The sequence below is a fragment of the Bubalus kerabau genome, chromosome 1 (assembly GCF_029407905.1).
Source record: "Bubalus kerabau isolate K-KA32 ecotype Philippines breed swamp buffalo chromosome 1, PCC_UOA_SB_1v2, whole genome shotgun sequence".
Classification (NCBI taxonomy): Eukaryota; Metazoa; Chordata; class Mammalia; order Artiodactyla; family Bovidae; genus Bubalus; species Bubalus kerabau.
The window spans coordinates 77,362,430-77,377,666 of record NC_073624.1 but is presented as its reverse complement, the minus strand read 5'-3'; the positions used below and the strand labels follow the sequence as shown (position 1 = coordinate 77,377,666).

At 38.4% G+C, this 15,237-nt stretch overlaps 1 protein-coding gene across 3 annotated transcripts in view; it reads right to left on the bottom strand.

Annotated features, from left to right (window-relative positions):
- The window catches only part of RAP1B (RAP1B, member of RAS oncogene family), a 44,679-nt gene extending 30,700 nt beyond the window's left edge, over positions 1 to 13,979 (bottom strand). The window contains exon 1 of one of the 3 annotated variants that reach the window (XM_055579979.1): positions 13,768 to 13,979. The gene's annotated coding sequence lies outside the window, so the exon portion shown is untranslated. Of the gene's footprint in view, positions 1 to 13,758 lie in introns of all 3 variants that reach the window. The other 2 variants (XM_055579970.1, XM_055579962.1) reach the window with 2 other exon arrangements.
- Between the last annotated feature and the right edge of the window lie 1,258 nt (positions 13,980 to 15,237).

Genomic DNA, 15,237 nt, shown 5'->3' with positions numbered 1-15,237 from the left:
TTAAATACCTCATGGCCAGAGATCTATATATAATGTTAATTGCCATATAACCAGCACTTAACACAGTGCCTAGAATACAAAGGCAATTATTTGTTGAATGAATCAAAACCAGTTTCCAGCCCTAGAGCACAGGTTGGCTAACTCCAGCCCACAGGCCAAATTTTACCATGTCTGTCTTAGGTAAATAATGTTTTGTTGGAACACAGCCATGCAATTGCGTACTGTCTACAGTTACTCATACTAAAACAGCAGAGTTGAGTGGTTGTGACTATATGGTCCACAAAGCCCGAGACATTTATTAACTGGCCCTTTACTTTACAGAAAGTTTGCTGATACTGTCCTGGAAGAGCTAAGGATAGACCTTGTCTATTAATTCACTGGTGGCAAAAGGGCTTTAGTTCAAACAGCTACTCAAAATATTAATGGCTACCAGGAGTGCAGTTGTTAATGATTCGGGACACAAAGGGAAAAGAGTACAGTCCTCAATGATCAATGTCTATTATGGGTTAGGGAAAGCAGAAACAGGATTGTAAATAAAAAACCTTTGAAAACTTCTGCTGTAGAATATTTTATAAAGTTAGCATTGTTGTCTGATAGTTTCATAAAGATGAACTAGCTGCAAAATAATATGCAAAAACCTCAACAGAAAACCCCAAAAGGAATAGAGAATGGTCCACGTGAATGCTTAGGACTGTCTCACAAACAACAATTTTGGTTCTGCCATGGTTGATGTTGCTCTATTTTACAACATTCAAGAGGCACCTTATTCACTTGGTCCACAGATTCGGTTGTTTATTTGTGAGGATGAAAAAAGTATTATTAGGAGAACTTAAGGTAAGACTCCAACATATCCCAAAACTCCATCATGTTTCACAGATAAAACAGAAAAGGGTATCTTGGTTAAAGCATATTCTTTACATGTGAAGCTAAATTTGATTTATTAAATCTTCTCACTTTGATTATGGAAGTAGTTAATTTAATAAACAGCCTAACATTAAAAGTATTCATGCCACTAGGGCTCTGCAAAGTTTTCTTTCAGATTATTTTAAAAAGTTCTTTGTTTCTTGGGCCTATGTCAAGTACTTGTGCCCCAGCTACCAAGGGAGTCTGCAAAAGCTTGGCATTTTCAGATTATCCACCAAGACTCATTTAGGTCTGCATGTTTTCAGACACTGAGTCTCTCTAAAGATAAATGTGAACACCCACATCTGTATGTTCATATACGACACTTATAGTCAGATATTATGTTTCTGTTAGATGCAGCCTGGCCAGGGTATTAGCCATACCCTGGCAGGATAGGAAGTAAAGAGCCATGCATTCGATATTTAAGTAGCAAGGCACTGATGGGAATGGTTGGACGGGATGTCTCAAGGTCAGATCAAATTTAAATCTTAAAGCCCCCAAAGTCTAGGAGAATTAAGTGATATTAGACCAGTGGTTATCAGTAACATCTCTCAATATCATAGGAATTGGATACGTGTGTTTTTAAAGTACTGATAAAACCTCCTTTCCTCAAGATCCTAAGACCTATATCCCTTTTTTTTTGCTTCCAATTAAGTGTTCCCAATTTACTACAGAAAGGTCTTTGTGTTCCCAAGGCCTCCAGAATATTTTAAACAATCCTTAGTCATTCAAATAATCCATTCCTAACAGCTTAGCTTCCACACATCACACAAAAGAGACACCACCACTCCAAAGGGATGACTATTTGGGGGAGTAAGAAGGTTAACCAGATATTTTACTATGTTCCTAGTGAAGCCACATGTTCTCCAAGCCTCCTGAATTTGTGAGTCCAGATTTAACACTTACACCAAAGGTGCTCAATACTGTTTGCTGAACAGGTTGCAGAATGAAATGATTTTATCAACTACAAAGACATCCTTATTAGTCAGGAAAAGTATTTGTTTTCATGCATCTCGAGAAATCAGAAGTGAAGCTCTTTACTACCAGCAGATAGATTAGAATTCAAGTTAAGGGTAAGGATTCCAGAACAAATCACATTCATTTCTATGAATGGAAAAATGTCACTACCCTCCACAAGGATGGGGGAACACTTTTTAAACAGAACTTTACAGTCTGTTTCAATATAAGGCTGAATTCAGAAATAAACCGAATTAGTCTTCTATGAGAAAAGGAACAAATGACTATACAAATTTTTATTTCATTTTAGTGTTACCTTCCTGAGATTTTAATGACAAAGCTTAATATGACTGTTCCCAAATACATTTGAAACCATAATAAGAATTGCCATAATTTTAGACTATGGGTTTATATAATTTGCATTATATTCTAAGTGAAATTTCAAGACCAGGGCACTCCTAATGGAAAATTTCCTAATAAATGTGCCACAAGTTCAGAGGAGAAAAATTAACCAACTAACAAAAGAGAGTGGAAACACAGGTACTTAACATAGTTTTCTCTAATAATGTTATTATCTTAATCTAAGCAGCAGTTTATGTTAGCTAATGCCCACACTGGTGTATGTAGCTAGCTGTCTAATTTAATAGTTCTTCCTGTTACACTCTAGCCTCCTCAGTTTATTTACAGTTGCACTTAGTACCCAGTAAAATAAAGACCACTTAGAAAAATAAAAGGCATACCACACTTTGGAAGCCGTAAACAATGCTTACATTTGGCTTTGTCATACATTATTCCACTTATGAGTATAATTATTAGGTCAATAAGCACTTTTTAAAATAAAGTAGCTTTGAAACATGCCTGCCTTGGCAATTATGGATACAAGTCAATATCTAAAAATAGCACACACGTTTGCATTCTTGGACATTAACATACATCAAATGAATGGATAAAGGCAATGAGGACTGAAGTTAGAGGTAATTAGGCTGCTAGAATAAGGTGAGCATATGTGGAAAACACAAAAAGTGGGCAGGTACTTCTTATGATCAATCCTGAGTTTCAAAGTAGGATCTTCAGATTTTTAAAATTCTTTCCTTGTCAATACCAAGTAATTCCACCAAGGATGTTACAATAGAGATTATGTTAGTCCTACAATATGCCTATTCTAATTTTCTCTTGTGCTTTCAGCTCACAATTAAATGTATTATATAATTCTTAGAAACCTATCAATTGGGAGACAAACTGCAGGGTATAAGACTTTCAAAATCAAAGAAGAAACCTTAGCTAAAATATGAGCTCTCAAGCATTAAAAAAAAAAAAAAAACTACTACTTTCCAGGCACTAATATACACTCATCAATCTCTACTACTTTCATTTAACTGGACTCAAATTAGGTGGTTCTCCTATACCTTTAAAGACTTAACACCCTCAGCAGTGCCTTCCACCCTAAGTCTGTGTCAAAATGAACTCCTTGGCAGAGACTGTTTCTATACGAACTGCTTCAAAGTAACATTTTCAGACCCTGATGTCCTCACCAAAGACACAAAGTAATAAAGAATAAAGCCTTTCCAACTATTTAAGACCCATTTCTCAGAAAATCTGAAATCAGAAAATCTCTGAAACCTAAAGTTTAATTTAGTGGCAAAACCTGACCTAATATATTTTTATACAGCCGGATTTCACTTAAGCACTGATGTGAAGCTATTTACAGTTTTTGTTTATCCTATTTACTGTAATTATTCATGCTTCACTTTAGAAATATTAAGTGCTTGATTACTCTTACTAAAATTCAAAACAAATTTTTCCCCAAAGTTCTGAATTCCTAATTACCTGGCACCAAGGGTTATAGGTAAAGTATTATGGACCTATAATCCATTTCATAAACATCTGCTACAGCAAAATACTCTTTGAACAACTTTTCACCTTTCTAATTTCTGTGCTGTCTACCTGGGGTTCACTGTTAGTCTAAAACTTACCCCTTCAATATCATGTACACTCTCACCTCATTTTCAAGGTCATCTTGGACTACTAAAGTTTAAGAGTTTTCACTTCTTCCTTTGATTCTATAAGCACTCATCTATGTCACTCATTTGGGTATTATTTGGAACTTCCATTTACATTTTGTGATTATTAAATTTTCATGTCTTTGCTAAGAATCTTTTGTGCATAATAACGCAATTTAATCATAACATACAGTAACTGAGATGAACTAGCTCTCAATTACAGGCAGTCAGATGAGTCCTCAAGAGACAGATGCCCTAAATAATGAGGGATTATAGCTGGAAATAAATGTAACACTTAAAAAAAATTCAGTGTAAGAAATAGCCTATGATGGGAATTGATAAGGACAAACCACTGAACACTGTATTCTCTCAACTAAAATTACACAATTTGTCAGACTAGCCATCATCAAAAATCCACAAACAATAAATGTTGGAGAGGGTGTGGAGAAAAGGGAACCCTATTGCATGGTTAGTGGAAATGTAAATTGATACAGCCACTATGGAGAACAATATGGAGATTCCTTAAAAAACTAGGAATAAAATTACCAAATGACCCAACAACCCCATATACTGAAAAAAGACACATGTACCCCCAACGTTCACTGCAGCACTATTTATAATAGCTAGGATATGGAAGCAACCTAGATGTCCACTGACAGATGAACGGATAAAGAAGTTGTGGTACATATACACAATGGAATATTACTCAGCCATAAAAGGGAATGCATTTGAGTCAGCTCTGGTGAGGTGAATGAACCTAGAGCCTGTTATACAGAGTGAAGTCAGTCAGAAAGAGAAAAACTAATGCCATATATTAACGCATAGATATAGAAATGTGGTACTGATGAACCTATTTGCAGGGCAGGAATAGAGACGCAGATATAGAGAACAGACTTTGGACACAGCAGGGGAAGGAGGGGGGACAAACAGTAAAAACAGCAAAGTACTCTCAACTCACACACATAGTGATCAAACTTTTACTCTAAAACCATAATTTCTAACTGATGGATAATACTGATTTATCCTCTACAGAGGACCCTCTGGTGGACAAGCTATATCAGTCACTAAAGCACCACAGTGCTTTTCAAAGTGGAGTTTACCACTTTTGCTCAATAGCAGCCCTGCTCCTTAGAAAGAGAACTTCTTAATCACCATTCTCATTCTTTTTCTGTTCTACTTCCTGCCCTTTCACCTCTTCATTGCCTATTATTACCATCATTACTACTACTACTACTACTACTACTAAGTCGCTTCAGTCGTGTCCAACTCTGTGCGACCCCATTGACTGCAGCCTGCCAGGCTCCTCCATCCATGGGATTTTCCAGGCAAGAGTACTGGAGTGGGGTGCCATTGCCTTCTCCCATTACCATCATTACTTTCATGTAAACAATAGAAAAGTGTTATAAATGCTCTTCTGTATTTAAAAGCTTTCAAATCTAATCTTTTCTTTGTTGTTGGTGGTGGTGGTGGCCGTGGTTTAGTCGCCAAGTCGTGTCCGACTCTTGCGATCCCATGAACTGTAGCCTGTCAGGCTCCTCTGTCAATGGGATTCTCCAGGCAAGAATACTGGAGTGGGTTGCCATTTCCTTCTCCAGGGGAGCTTCCCGACCCAGGAATCGAACCCAGGTCTCCACATTGCAGGCAGATGATTTACCAACTGAGCTATGAGAGAAGCCCTTTCTTTGTTGAAGGATGACCAAATACGAGACAGAGCTCTCAAAAAAAAAAAAAAAAAAAAAAGAGCTTAAGTATAAAAAATCCTAAAATAGAGGGAATTTCAAACATTTTTTTAGCTAGCAAATAAAACTATATAAGCAATAGCAAGTGGCAACTTTGTGACTAGTTTGCATGTCCAGGACATAAAATATGATCACAGTATGTTCTTTAATTCAGAACAACCAGAATGGCTGACCAGTTAATTATTTAATATAGGGAGCATGAAAGCTTCCTATTAAACTCCCCTACCTTACTGCAGGATTAGTTCGTGGAAGCAGGAATTCTAAATACTTAATCCCTGAAACCATCCTGAAGTTATTACCTTTTCACACTTTTCTAAACCACGTCGTATCCTCTCTCTGATACAAACCCTGTTCTTTCAAGTAGTGATGTTCAGACTCAATTCTGTTTCCTCACAGAACGTACCCATTATTTCCAGGGAAACAACTGGCACTAAATTTCCAAGAAACTAGGTACACCACAGACTATAATTTATGTATCTTACTTCTTTCATAATCTGAAATTACTTGAACTGCATGCAGGTTAGCTTAAAAATCCTTTAAAAATTTGGAATAACCCTAAGACACGACTTTTATAAAAATGGTTGTTTAATGAGGTTTGTTATTAAACAAACATAAAAAAGAAACAACTTTCTTCTAGAAGGTAAAAACATCATTTGTTTTGGAGAACTATCACGTCAAATTCTCAGGTCAAGGAGACATTATTAACCTCGAAAGGGGAAAAAATCCATAGCTTCACTGTATGAAAGCTACTGTGTTCTGCTCAGTCGGTCAGTCATGTCTGACTCTTTCTGACTCCATGGACTGTAGCCCGCCAGGCTTCTCTGTTCTGGGGATTCTCCAGGCAAGAATACTGGAGTGGGTGGCCATACCTCCTCCAGGGGATCATCCCAACCCAGGGGTCAAACCCAGGTCTCCCACATTGAAGGCAGATTCTTTATTGTCTGAGTCACCAGATGAAAGCTACTACATATCCTAAAACTGTGAAAGACAACTATTAAAAATACATTCAAGGTTATGTGAAAACCTGAATACAGCATATGCAACCTAAGTCATCAGATGTACAAAACAAGTATTAAAACCAGAAAGTGGCTTAAAAAATTACATAATCTATTATTGTGATCAAAAATTGAATGGGAGGAATTCCCTGTTGGTCCAGTAGTTAGGACTCGGTGCTTTCACTGCCAGGAAACCTGGCAGTTCAATGCCTGGCCGGGGAACTAAAACTCTGCAAGCAGTGAGATGTGGCCCACCCCCACCCCCCAAATGTTGAATAGACTGTTCAACAGGAAAAAACAAACAAACCAAAAACTGCCAAGAAACTAAACTTGCCTCACAGTGTTCATCTATGGTTCCTATTCTTCTCTTCCCCCGCAACAAAAATTTGTTCAATATATTGTAAAGCACGGAAAAATGAGTAATACACACAAAAAAGTAATAACCAGACGAACAGATGGGAATATCTTAACAGCCTTTCAAATAAATGTTGATATTCTCTTTTGATGCTATACCAACCTCTATTAGCTGCAATATACTGGAATGTATCAATAAATCAATAAACCTTGTGTTCTCTATTACATTACGACTCAGTGGTCTAGCTAGAACTTTGGAAGGATTTCTTATCCCCACATGATTTTCATGCACTGGTGACTTGGAAAATACTTGCTTATAGAATCACGTCAATCTTCAAATATTGACATGTTTTATTACATAGTATTTTAAAAACCATGTTCATTAACATCACCAATATCATCAGAAAACTTTTTTAAGATATTAAGAAGCTGTGAGGAGTACAGTTGCTTACTAACACAAATTTTACGAAATTCTAATTTTCACTTGAAAATTAGAACTTTAGCCATTGCTCATAAATACTGTCAATCTTTTCCTTTTAAAGCAACAGGTTCACTTTAGAGAAAATGTAATACCCAAGTCTGAAAAACTTCTTCAGTCTGTCAAGCATTCTTTTAAGTAAAAACAGAGTTCATTAAAAAAGTGGCTGATTCAGCTTGCAACTCAAATAATTACACAAATGCTTTCCGTAGAGACAACCATTATACTTCAGTAAGGAGCAAAAAAAAAAGAAAAATATTTTAAACACACTTTCTGTTTAGTTATAGTATACTAAAATGATGTGTATAAAGTTGACCTCTGATTTTTTTTTTAAACTTCTTCATCAAGTGTGTTTAGGTTTTCTTTTTATAAAGTGTGGGTATATGGCAATGAAGAATACAGACAATGACTGCTAATACGGTGTGGTACTCTGACCTGATTTAAGATGTCAAGCTTTATCGACTTTTGCTTTTGTGCTCTGGTACAGCTATCAATACAGTGAAAACGCAAAGGACATCTCAGTATTACTGTAAAAAGTTTTCTACTTGTAGACTCCCTGCAAATGTCGAGGCAATCCTCAGGATTCCTTCGACCATTCTTTGAAAACCACTGAGCTAGACAATTTATTTGTTTACAATCACAATTTTATTCCTTAGTTCTCATTCACATCTTAGTAGGAATCTTAAAAATTAAGTAACTTAATCAACTTTACTTGGCACCAGCAATGCTAAAGGTGAAGAGAAGTTTTATCATAAAGAACAAGAATACTACCCATTAGTGTATTTTATAAATATTTATGAATAATACTGCACTGAATCCTCAACATCTCTAAGTAGTATATGCCATCTTTCCCACCAAGGAAGCAAAGAGGTTAGGAAAACTTCAGAAAAGAAGTACAAATTTTGCCTTAAAATTCACTGCACTGGTAAAAATTACAAGTGATACTAATTTTCTTCATTATACTTACCTGTATTCAAAGCACTTTTGTGTAATATCTCAAGTTCAACAATTTCAAGAGCAGCACAATAATAAATGCACATGTTTATATACCTCATTACCATCCTTTGTTATTATCTGTACAGTACAGAATTCAAGGTTCCTGAGGGATTCCTCAGTTTTGCTATAGATACTGAAGAGCTTAATTACAAATCTTAGAAGCAGCAGACCTAACTATGCTAGCATAATGTAGTCTCACTACAACCTTAAAACACAAGGTGAAAGCTGGATGCAATATGCACACCACTTTGACACCAACATACTATTAATTAAACAAAAAGAGCTTTTATTTATAGTCCTTATTCCCAGTATCTAAGAACTTTTAGAAACGCCATTTTTTTTTAGAACACAGTGACTTGAAAAATATATTCTAATAAGGAAAAATTATAGAAAACACAGATAATTAGAATTTTGAGTAACATTTTCCATTTCCTCTTTAGAAGCTTTTGCCAAAAACTGCTATTAAATGGACAAAACAGATTTTCTTTCATCTTTGTTTCTTTCCCAGAAGGCAAAGAAGAGGAAAGCAACAGGTAGACGTGATCCACCAACAGGGCAATTAGTCCACTGTATACTTTCAAAATAAAGTTACTTAGCAAAATGCTAAGTTTTAAATACAGGAGAGAAAACTATTTTATTAAAAGTACAGATTTACTGAAATAAATACTCAAAGCAACTACTGAAAAACTCAAGAAGCAGCTCTATCATGTAGTAAAAGTGATGATTTCAAGAAATCAGTAGTGATCAAAATGTAACCGCTTTAAATGGATGCTCTCTTCCTTTAATATCTTTTAAGTCTACCTGTACAAGTTAAAACCTCTCACCATCCACCACTGGACAAGACCACCTAGTGCACGCACAACTACAAAATTACAAAATAGTAAAAGCACAAATGTTAAGCATTAGGAACCAGTCCAATATAAAATTCAAAATCAGAACATTAGATATTATTCTATAAGTCTTTAATAGACTAAGATTCTTAATTTAAATGTGAACATATTTCTAGTACTTGAGCACCTCATATACAATTTTAGACTTAGTAATATCCCAGAATATTGTTCTACATAGTAAGCTCCCGATGGAAATTCTTCAGTTCATGTGGCAAATATACATCCTTTTTCTTTTTTTGGCCTCAGGGTATCTTGTGGGATCTTAGTTTCCTGACCAGGGATTGAACCCAGGCCCTGTGCAGTTAAAGTGTGTTCTAACTTTAAACTTAAAGGAGTTTAAGTTTAAAGGAGTTCTAACCGCTGGACCACCAGGGAATTCCCCCAGTATTTTTTCTTTTGATAAGTAATTTAAATATTATTTAAAACCCTGGTACATTTCCTCAAATTGTCATTTCTTTCTTTTATAAGTTTTAAGGCTGGCTCCTTTAAAAAAGTTTGAATATCTTGATCCATTATTGATACAATGAAAAATTTTTTAAGACATTACTGAAATAATAATCAGTTGCTATGTAGCCTTTCTTTGACTAATATCAGTAATAAACACACTAGTATTAGGAAGTATGGAGAACTGATATTTCTTTTTGTTAGTGGTGTACTTTAAAAAGTGATTTTAATTTTTTTAAGGCAGCAAAAAGTTCCTGGTAACTTTTCTTCTATAAAATATAAGATTAAAAGGATTGGTCTTAGAATCCAGTGACCAAATAGGTTCAAACAAACTACGAGATTAAACAGCAAGCCAGTCTTTACTGCAAACAGATAAATTCATTCTATTCCTTGTACCTACTGCTTCCATTGTATTCATAAAATTTCCAAAGGACTAATAAATGACTTAAAAGTCTTTCACGACTTTTAAGTTCTCAAAAGGTAATAATTAGTACCTTTTAGTAGTACTGCAAAATATTTTAAGAACACTGAAAAACATTAGGTTCTCAGCACAAGGGCAAGTCATTTGCAGATGTCTAATGTTACAATGAATCATTACATCAGCCAAAATATGTTTCTTAACTTTTCCTAAAAGAAATCCAATTTGAAAAGGGTAACTCTTATTAAGAGTCTTCAAAAATGATAGTAGAAGAAAAAAAAATCAAGGCATAAATTTAGTTACAACCTTATATGGTCTTACAAAGTTTATAACCAATCTTTATCAAGATTTTCTATAGACTGAACATGTGACATCATTGCCATAATAGAAGACAGCTTTTGACTATTTAGTTCATAAGTACTAAACTACTCCCCGTGTCAGTCAAATCTGAACACTACAGATCAATAACCACTCCCTCTTTACCAATACATAACCCAAAAACATGGAGAAGCAACTGGCAACCCACTCCAGTGTTCTTGCCTGGAGAATCCCAGGGACGGGGAGCCTGGTGGGCTGCCGTCTATGGGGTCGCACCGAGTCGGACACGACTGAAGCGACTTTAGCAGCAGCAGCAGCAACCAAAAAACACATTAAGTCTTTGGGAAAATGACACATGCATACCAATAAGATCCTGATATTCAATAATAAAACTGTCTACTTACACTTTTGGAAGAAAAATAAATGACACCTTTGAAAAATTAACCAAATTCTATTTGTATGAGATCCATTCCCTATTTAATTTCACTGCCTTAATAAACAGTGATCAAATACCTACAACAAAAGTCAAAGAAAACTGAACATGGATAATTTCTCAACCAAAGCTTAGGCTTTCTATTTAAAACAACATATATAATTAGTTACTATGTTATCAATCTCCGCAGCAGCCTTCTACCAATATTGAATTATATCAGAGGACACACTTGATAACGCCCTCCTTACATGGTGGCTCCTTACCATGGGGACTCTCTCACTTTATACAGCTAAGAGAAAATACTGAAACGCCACAGTACAAGATTGCTTTGAGGATAAAAATCAATCTGTAAAGTTAAAATGGCTCCAAAGCCAATGTGGAAAAGTTTATTTTTGGAGGAATACAAAGATCTCTTCAAATATCATCTCTTTTAAATATTCATTAGTTAATACCAAATATAAATGCTAAACACTGCATGCATAGGCAAGGTTCTAGGAACGAAGATACAGTAGAGAATAAAATGGATCAAGTTCCTACCCTCATGGTACTTACATTTAACAAACCAGTATTATCTCTGTTAAGATACTATGCCTGTGTTTCAGGGCATACAAACAATACATGGAGTTTATAATTTAGTGGGATAACAAAAAACAGGTAAAATAACAGACGGCAGGAAGCGATACTTGTAATAGAAGAGACGATTTTCATAGGGTGGGGGAGGGTGGGTGTTAGGGGGCAGAAGGAACAACACTGTCATGAACCCATACCACATTTTAAAATTAAGTCAGTTTATTATTGGGTTCTTCAGTTGTATTCCCATACCTGGCACATTAAAACCAAACTGGATACAGGTGTTTCAAAGATTTACTTTCTGGCTTCTTCAGATAAGGGAGTCTCACAATTTATTATGAATGACAAAAAGAAAATGCAAGTGAAACCACCTTCACAATAATGCAGAGACCAAAAGTATGGATGGGCTCAAATAAGACTATCATTCACGGCTTTGTGTCCTTAAAGTTATTTAATCATTCTGAATATCAACTTCCTCTCTTAAAACCTGGTAATGAAACTACCCAAAGGGTTCTTCTACACTGACTAAGGTACTTATATTTTTGGAGTATGATGGGACGTCTATCCTCTACAAAATGTAATAATTCACCATAAAAACGTCGTATTTTTTCCTCCAGCTTCTCTACTATGGATAGACTGCTGCTGCTGCTGCTGCTAAGTCACTTCAGTCATGTCGGACTCTATGCGACCCCATAGACGGCAGCACACCAGGCTCCGCCATCCCTGGGATTCTCCAGGCAAGAACACTGGAGTGGGTTGCCATTTACTGTCCTTCAAGTCAGCAGGACCACTGACTAGTTATCTTATCTTTTCTAGGCCTCAGTTTCCTCCACCGTAAATTCAGAGGGTGGGAGTGGATGATCTAAATAGCCCTTTCCGGCCCTTAAAAAGTCCCATGACTACATTATGACTCAAATACTATTCAAGGTTCAGCTTTCACGAGTGATACCAGCTTTAAGTTAAATGAACGTCTCCCCTTTTTATGTTATCTCTTGCTAAAATTTTGTTGAGCAACTCCAAACAGCATTCTAATTACAAAATAAGAGGATAAAAAAATGAATTTTCGAGTTGAAACCTTTAAGTTTTATAAGAAATATAAATTATATTTTAGATATTTATATAGTAGATGCTATGCTACTAGCAAAACAAAAATCCAATCAGCTTGAATTTTAAAATATTAAAATCACAATCTTCATTATCAACTTTCTACCCCGTTAAAACGTGATTTCCCATTACCGTAACACACAACTGCTCATCTTCACTCCGAACAAGAGCTGCAGGGCAAAAATGTTGTTCTAAACTAGTAAGAGGGAGCAAGCGAAGAGGAAGCAAATCGTAAGCTTAAACTCAGCAAGAACAGTCTTTTCTCCAAAAGCTATCGGTGTTTTCTGAAGAAAAACTAGGATGGCTAGATTCAATGGGGGTAGTTTTAAATAATATTCATGGTGCTGACAGTCAGTGTTAGGATTAGACACACCGAGATGTCCGAAAAAGAGAAGAGGACAAACTTCCTGGATTTTCTTTCCCTCTGTAAGAGAAAGAGATTTCCTCTTGCTGACGATGGGAAAGGCCCCTTTAACAGTTTTTCTCTTCGCGGTGGCTGCTGCCAGATTAGGTGGGGCTCCCTCCGCTGCCTTCCTCCTGCCACTTCCCGCAACAAATGGAGCAAACCAGCCCGGTTTCAGGCAAACTTTTCCCCTGTCAGGCTCGAGCCCGCAAGGCGCCGGGGAGTGGTTTCCCCCGAAAGCTCTCCGCCCCTGCTCGGGACGAGGGGAAGCTGAGTCTCCGCAAAAGACAACTTTCTGGTTTCCGTTCTAACTTCCACTCACACCCGGGAAGGAACCGAGGCGGCCGGCAAGGGGGCTCCGGGGCGGGGAGATGAGTCTTCCGGCGAGGGACGGCGGGCAGCTGAGAGGCAGCGGCGGCCGCGGCCAGAAAAGAGCAGGCGGGTGGGGGGGTCCTCGGGCTCTCACTTCCTCCGCCATATTTCAGACATTTGACCCCTTCCGCAAAGCGCGCTGTTCCCCCGCGGCGGCGGCTCGTCCCCGCTGGCCTGGGAGGCAGCGCGCTCGCCGCACCGGCGCCGGGCTCCAGCACCACCTGCCGCGCTGCGAGGCAGCCGTCGCCGCCGCCGCCCTGGCCCCCTGACCGTCGCGCGCGCCCCGCCCGGCCCGCGCCGCACCCCATCAGCTCCCCTCAGCAGGCGCCCGGCCCCCGCCCCGCGCGGCCGCCGCAGCCGCTCCCTCAGTGGCCACGCACGCACTCTGCGAACCTCTCGCGCTGTCACCGGGTGCCCGCAGCCAGCGTCGCCTCACGCTCCCTCCGGGTCGCTGCTCCCGGCGCCACGGCGGTCTTGCCGCTACCGCTGCTGCTGCTGCTGCCGCCGCCGCCGCCGCCGCTCCGGCTGGTTTACACGCCTGACTCTGGGCGAGGTTTGGCGGTGTCGCCTTGACGTCAGGCGTTCAGCCTCGCTCTCGCTTCCGTCCGCGGGCGGGGCGCGCGGGTGCGCGGCCCGGGAAGGGGCGGCACCGAAGGGCGGGGTGAGAGAGTCGAGGGGCGGAGCCACTTGTGCCGACGCCGGGCCCCTTTCGCAGCGTTTCCTCCGCGGTGTTTCTCGTCCTCCTCCACCTCGCCCCTTCGACCTCGCCTTGACTTCTGAGACCTTAGTGGGTTTACACTGGTGCCGAGAGCTTAGAAACCGTCCGAAACTCAAAAGATGCCTTTCGTGCAAACTGTAGTTTAATCAACGACGCCACCAAACAGTTGGTGCTCGCGTATTCCTTTGTGTTGGGGAAAGTGGCCGGAGAAGTAACAGCGCTGTTTCCACGCCTAGAGCTCCCGCGAAGGTGCCTAGGCCAGGGCACAGTCTTTTTCAGTCTTGAAATGGTTTCTCCTGAAGGGTCGGGTGTCTTAATCTATTACAGTTCTTTCCAAATTACCCCGTCAAACTCAGTTAATCAATACATAATCCCGAACAACTTTGTACCTAAATCAACTATATGAATGAAATAAAGCGTATATTTAAATGCATGACTCGAGCGCTCTTAAAGAATTACCCATAGGGGTCTTTATGATGTGACTACTGGGCAACAGAAAGCACTTGATGTTCCAAAATGCCTCGTTTCAAAAAGGGTGGGGACTTAACAGTGGAATTCACCACAATTAGAGAAAAGACTAAAATACAACTACCCTTTATACAAGATGTTAGCTTTTATGAAATTGAGTTTTGGTGGACAAAAGTATTCAAACAGCAAAGTGCAGGGAGAAGTTGGGATTGCGAGGTCATTAAAGATTTATTTTTGCTTAGTCCATAGTTTAACTGGACCCTGTTATAAAGCATTCTTGAAATAAATTTTTATGAATTTTTGTAAATTTGGAAGATTAGCAAAAATATGATTACTTTTACTCTTTTTAAGAATACTAGTAATTGAAAACTAAGTTAAAGGAATAGGTAAGAATGAACTATAATTATCCTTAGTTTTTTTGCATGTAAGTGCTTTCTAGATTTTTCATGATTTAGGTTGATTGAATGTGTTACGTATTTTGGTAATTTGTTTCCTTAGAAAACCCTTTTAAAATGGAGATTTCAAAGGCAAGTGTCAGAGCAGTTTGTAGGAATTATTGTAAATTCTGAATGAATGAATCTCCAATACACTTAAATTTATTGACCTTTCAATTATTGCATAAAACTTTGAAAAGTCTGAAAGCCTGAAACTGAGTTCATGGGAGCAGTGTTACTTGG